Below are 5,574 nucleotides of genomic sequence, written 5' to 3'. Positions count from 1 at the left end.
GGCGTGATGAGCGCGTCCATGGGGGCTTGGCATCACCTGGAGGTCTTGCCTCGGGGGTGCTCTGGGCACCGCTGGGCCGGAGCAAGAGGAGGGCCCACAGCTGCATGGGGGGCGGGGGCTGACACATCTCGTTTCCTCTGCACAAGGAGCGGCTAATCCTCACTCCCCCTCACATCGAGCTCTGCAGGCATACACAGAAGCGGCTCGTCCAAGATCAGAGGTCAGCAGATTAGGGGTCAGATCTAGTCCATCTGGCTCCAGGGCCATAACAGAGTACTTATTTTATGGGAAAAATAAAAGCAAAGACATTTTGTGTAAAGCAAAAGAACGGAAGTGGTGGAGTTCCCTATAGGAAGGAGAGAAGCTGTGTGTCCTTGGGCAAGTTGCTTTGCCTCTCTGGGTCCCATTTCGCTTCTGTAATTGAACAGACTCCCTCATCTCTGGGATTCGAAACTGCTTCAAAGAGAAGGAGGCTGTCCACAATTCCAAAGGAAAGCCTGTCCAGGCATGACCGCTAGGCTCTGTCCGGAATCTGATAAACTCACAGGCCAAAGATGGCACTTGGCTTTCCTTGACCTTCCTGGAGTAAAGAGCCCTCAGAACAGCTCGCTTCAGTGAACACATGGGCACCCTGGGGGCCGGGAGGTGTGCGTTGTTTGGATGGGTCTTGACAATTGACCCCGGGGTCTTCGGTCCCACCTGGCTTTCTTTGAAGGCACAGACAGGGGTCCTTGGACTCCCCACATCCCTAGAAAGCCCAGGACCCACGCCCAGCGGAGTCCCGCTGCCAGCTGGCGCCAGTGCTCCCCGCCTGTGGGGCCCCGATCAGCCCCCGAGTACGCACACCCATAGTCCCGTTCCTCAGACGGGGGGGTCAGAGGCTCAGATGTGGCAGCCAACAGGACAGCACACTCCTCCCTGCTGGGCCTGCTCTAGGAGCCACCCCCTTCTCGGGGCTCTGTGCCTCCAGCTTTGAGAGGGTTCCGTGGAAAGAATGTGTAAGACATTCCATTTTTCCACAAAAAACGGAAGCCGTGCCAAGAGTCAAGGCCCGGCCACCTCCTTTGACAGGTCAGCGAGTTAACACTATTCATGGGAATTGCTGACCTCCACCCTCTGACTTAGGGACTGCATTTTAGGAATTTTCCCTCCCAACGCACCGCGTGCCCACGCTGCCAGAGTCCTCCGGCGCAGGATCTCCGTGACTGCCATCCACACCCCAGCCCGGGGGGGCCCTAACACAAACGAAGGGGTGTCTCACCGTGAGAATGCCACTCAAGGGGGCCGATCTGTATTCCTTCAATCAACGCGAATGTTTCCTGGGTGTGAGCTACAGGCCAGGGGCCAAGCTGGCGACCAGGGCAGCCGGACCTCGCCCCCCAAATCTGGACTCATGTGGAAAGATGTGCCGGTGGATCCAAAGGAGAAAAATCTCGTGCCGCCGACTGAGCGGCACGCGAGGGGATCTCCTGTAGTTGCTGTGATGTAAGACACACGTACACACGTGTGCGCGAACCTGAAAAATGTAACCGTGGGGTCAAGGAGGCGGGAACATGTTTTCTTTCCATTGTGTCTCCTTCATTTGTGTTGGCAGCATTGTAAACAGATATTATTCTATATATAATTAAAAAAAAAAGAGTTTGAGTTTCAGGGCAACTGGGTGGCTCAGGCGGTTAAGCATCTAACTCTTGGTGTCTGCTCCGGTTGTGATCTCACGGTTCGTGGGTTCAAGGCCCACATTGGGCTCCACGCTGACAGCGCAGAGCCTGCCTGGGATTCTCTCTCTCTCTCCCCCGCTCTCTCTAGTGCCCTTTCCCCACCCCCTCTGTCTGTCTCTCTCTCAAAATAAATAAATAAACTTAAAAAAATTAAAAACTTTTTCAAAGAGTTTGAATTTCAGACTCCTATGACTGACCCTGCGGTCAGTGGATGAGGGGGAATCCCCCTTGTTCCTGGAACAGGCCCCGCCCTCCGGAGCTCGGAGCGAACAGCCCTCACATCAAAGTCCAGCAGTTGACAAATGGCGCAGGTGAGCAGCAAGGTGCTATCCTGAGGCCGCTTGGCCCCGGAACCTGGACAGGGAGGACCCTGGCAGGAGCACCCACACCTCACCAAGACTGCTGGGCTGCCTTCTCCCCGCCATCAGTCTGTTCTGGCCACCCTTTCAGTGTCTGGCTTTGTCTCCTCAACAAATGTTCACTAGGTGAACCCATGAATTCTGTTTCCATGAGGCTTTGACATGGCTTTGGCTTTGACAAGCTCATGCCCTGGGGGAAGTACTGAGTGGTCCTGAAATGTAAGCACATAAATGTATGCATCCATCCAGCCACCTATCCAACCATCCATCCACCCACCTATCCACCCACCTATCCACCCATCTATCCACCTGTCCATCCATCCATCCATCCATCCATCCATCCATCCATCCATCCACCCACCCACCTATCCACCCATCCATCTATCTGTCCACCTGTCCATCCGTCCATCCATCCATCCATCCATCCACCCACCCGTCCACCCATCCATCCATCCATCCACCCACCCACCTATCCACCCATCCATCCATCCATCCATCCATCCATCCATCCATCTGCATGTATGAAGCTCTTGCTGAGTGCTGGGTACCATGCTGGGTTTTGGGGGGCCTGGGGAATGAGTTCACCGCATGGGACTCTCCCCTCAGGCCCAACTTCGACAGTGTTGTCAGTCATCAGGAAAGAGGCAGGCTTCCCAAGGATGGTGGGCATTCAGAGAGAGACCCCCCCCCCACCCGCCACAAAACAGGCCAGGTTTGAAGGCAAAGGAAGATTGCCAAGGAGCCTATGGATTTCCATGAGCTTCTTGGGACTGAAATGTAGGGTCTGGAGCTGCCTGGATGTCAGAAGGGGGGTTTCCATTGCTGTTTCTGTTGCTTTCCTGCTAACAGTCTGTGAGACTCTCCCTGGAAGCGTTGCCCACTCCCTTCCGTCTGCACAGAACTTCCGTGCCCCTGACCCCCGGGGCCTCTATTGCGTTATCCCTACAATGGGGATGGAGCACCACGCATGCGGGCTGTCTCCTAAATCCTGACTGTACTTTGTCCCTGTCCCTCCTCCAAGCGACTTCAGGCTTCAGGCTTGACCCTTCAACCTCAGGGAGGAAACTCAGACTTGAAGAAGTCCATGACCAGCACAGCCAGGCAGCAGCTGAATGGTAGAACTGGGATCTGAAGGTGGCCCCGTCCGCCTTGAACACCATGCCCTGGACCCTCCGCTTCCTCCCAGGACGAGGCAAGGACGTGCTGAGCTGCTGTGCACGGAGCAGGGCTTGGCACAGCCAGGCCCGGTTACCGCTTCCTTCCTTCCCTCCGAGGTCCGGCAGGGGACATGCCTGCCCGCGTCCAGTCAGCGTGCAATATGCCATGAATGACTTCACCCCAAGCTCCAGCCATATCCGGGATGTGACCTTGGGGACATGCCCAGAGGGGACCCCCTCCTGAGTTCCAAGGCTGTGCCACACCCAACCCTAGGCAGCAGGTTCCCTGTATTTTCACAAAGCCCCCTGGGAAACCCTACCAGACAGATGCAGGAATCAACTCCGCTTTTGGAGAAAACTTAGAGTATTCCATCACAATCTTATTCCTGAGAGGGCGGGTCCTGGTCCCTGAGAGCAGATGAACGAAGGGAAAGAGGGAGAGAGAGAAAGGGGGGCCGGGAACCACGACTGTCCCAAGGACAATGGGAAGCAGAGCAGAGGAAACCTGGCCCTGACTCCCACAGTAGCCGAGTAGGCTTGGGGAGACGGGCCGGGGTCTCAAAGGCCAAAGCAGCATTTCCTTTCTGCTCTCCTGAATCCCAGGAGCCACTTGGCAAGTGGCCCTGTGGTTCTCCGGGGCCCATCCCTGAGGCCCTGCAGCTGGGCAATAAACCCATGACAATGGACGTCCTCTGAGGCCTCCTGCCTTCTTCCCCACATGCACTATTAATAATAATAATAACACCTGGCATATTAAAAATAGTCGCTTCCTGAGCTCTTGTCATGCCCTGGGGATGGTAATTACAGCACTCAACGCTCATATCGGCCCCGTGGGAGAGGCTGTCGGGTCACGGGCATCTTCAGATGCGTGACTGAGTCTCCTGGAGACCAGGAGCCCTCTGGGCAAGGGCGTCTGGTCAGAGACGGCAGAGCCAGCACCCGAGGCACGGGGAGCGGGGACCCGCAGCCTTGTGCCCACTCAGTTCATGCATCTGTTTCAGTTACTTTATTCACCTGCCTCCTCCAGGGTGCCAGGCGCGGGCCATGCCAGGGAGGTCCAGGCACTCAGCAAGGAAAACCAGCTCCGGGGACCATTGAAGGAAATGACCGCTACACTATCAGGGGCGGCGACCGCCCTAAGATGTAAAAGCACGGAGGGACCCAAGGAGACCTCCAGAGCCTCTAAACCATCTTTGAAAAAAAAATAGACCCATCCAGAGTGAGGTGCAGAGTGCCGGGGCTCTAGGGGAGGGGAGGGAGAAATCTCACCATCACGTGAGGTCCTAACAGCCCTGCCACCTTCTTCTGGGCACAAATTATTGATAACCGACATTCTTCCAGTGATACTAGCCCCGAATTCCTTTGCTGACTCGGTGCTGACGTCAAGGCTCAGGTGGACAAATGGCCCTCACCTTGGGGAGAAAGTCACAGGGCATCTGCCTCTCCTCCAGTGAAAGATTTCCAGATACGCACGCCGCTCCGTCAGAGAGCACGTCCAGACGATTCCAGGTCCTCGGGATTATGGAACGCCGCCATCGTTTCAGCGGGAGATAAAGTCATTTTTCTTTTGTTTGTTTGTTTCTTTTTTACCCTTAAAATTTAGTTTCACACTAGAGTTTCCCACTAGCGGGTTGGATCCAAACTCAACCAGCGGGCACACAGCCCCGCCCCAATGCCCCTCTCCCACCCCCAGACCCCTGCTACCACCCTCGATCTGAAGGGTCGAAGTGCAGGTATTTACTTATCTTTTCCTACCGTGATTAATGGGGGACCTCTAGAACCATCACGTTTTTCTTCCTAAGGGCTTCGTACGGAGCCTTGTGAGAGGCGTTGCTCAGTGACTGGGGACTGGCCGGATGGAAGGCTTGCCAGTAAGGAAAGCAACGCTTATGTTCTCGTGGGCGGGTTCCTCATCTCGGAAGTGAAGACAGTCACATTTTTATTGGGCCTGTTCTTACCTCCACTTTACAGATCAGAAGGCCGGGCTTGGGGAAGGGAAGTAAAATGACCCAAACTCCACAGAGGCTGTCTCTCTCACCCACATGGTAAGCGAGAAAGACACTGTGTGGCGCTCACATCTCGAAGGGGACAGAGGTGGGTCCCAAAGATCCAAGCACATGACCTCCTCACCCCCCAACTGTCACTGGGTCAGGGTAACACAAGGGTTCAAGAGTGGCCCCCTGAGGCCCGGGGGCAGGGGAGGACTAGACGGTTCTGGATTCCACTGTCATGATGAAGATTTGCTTTGATTGGCCCAGGGTCGCCGTAACAGCTGTGAAACCGTAACAGAGCCCGGGGACTCTGTGCACACGGCCCTCCCGTGAAAGCACAGCCTGGAGG

The sequence above is a fragment of the Suricata suricatta genome, chromosome 12 (assembly GCF_006229205.1).
Source record: "Suricata suricatta isolate VVHF042 chromosome 12, meerkat_22Aug2017_6uvM2_HiC, whole genome shotgun sequence".
NCBI lineage: Eukaryota > Metazoa > Chordata > Mammalia > Carnivora > Herpestidae > Suricata > Suricata suricatta.
This window is presented reverse-complemented; position numbering follows the sequence as displayed.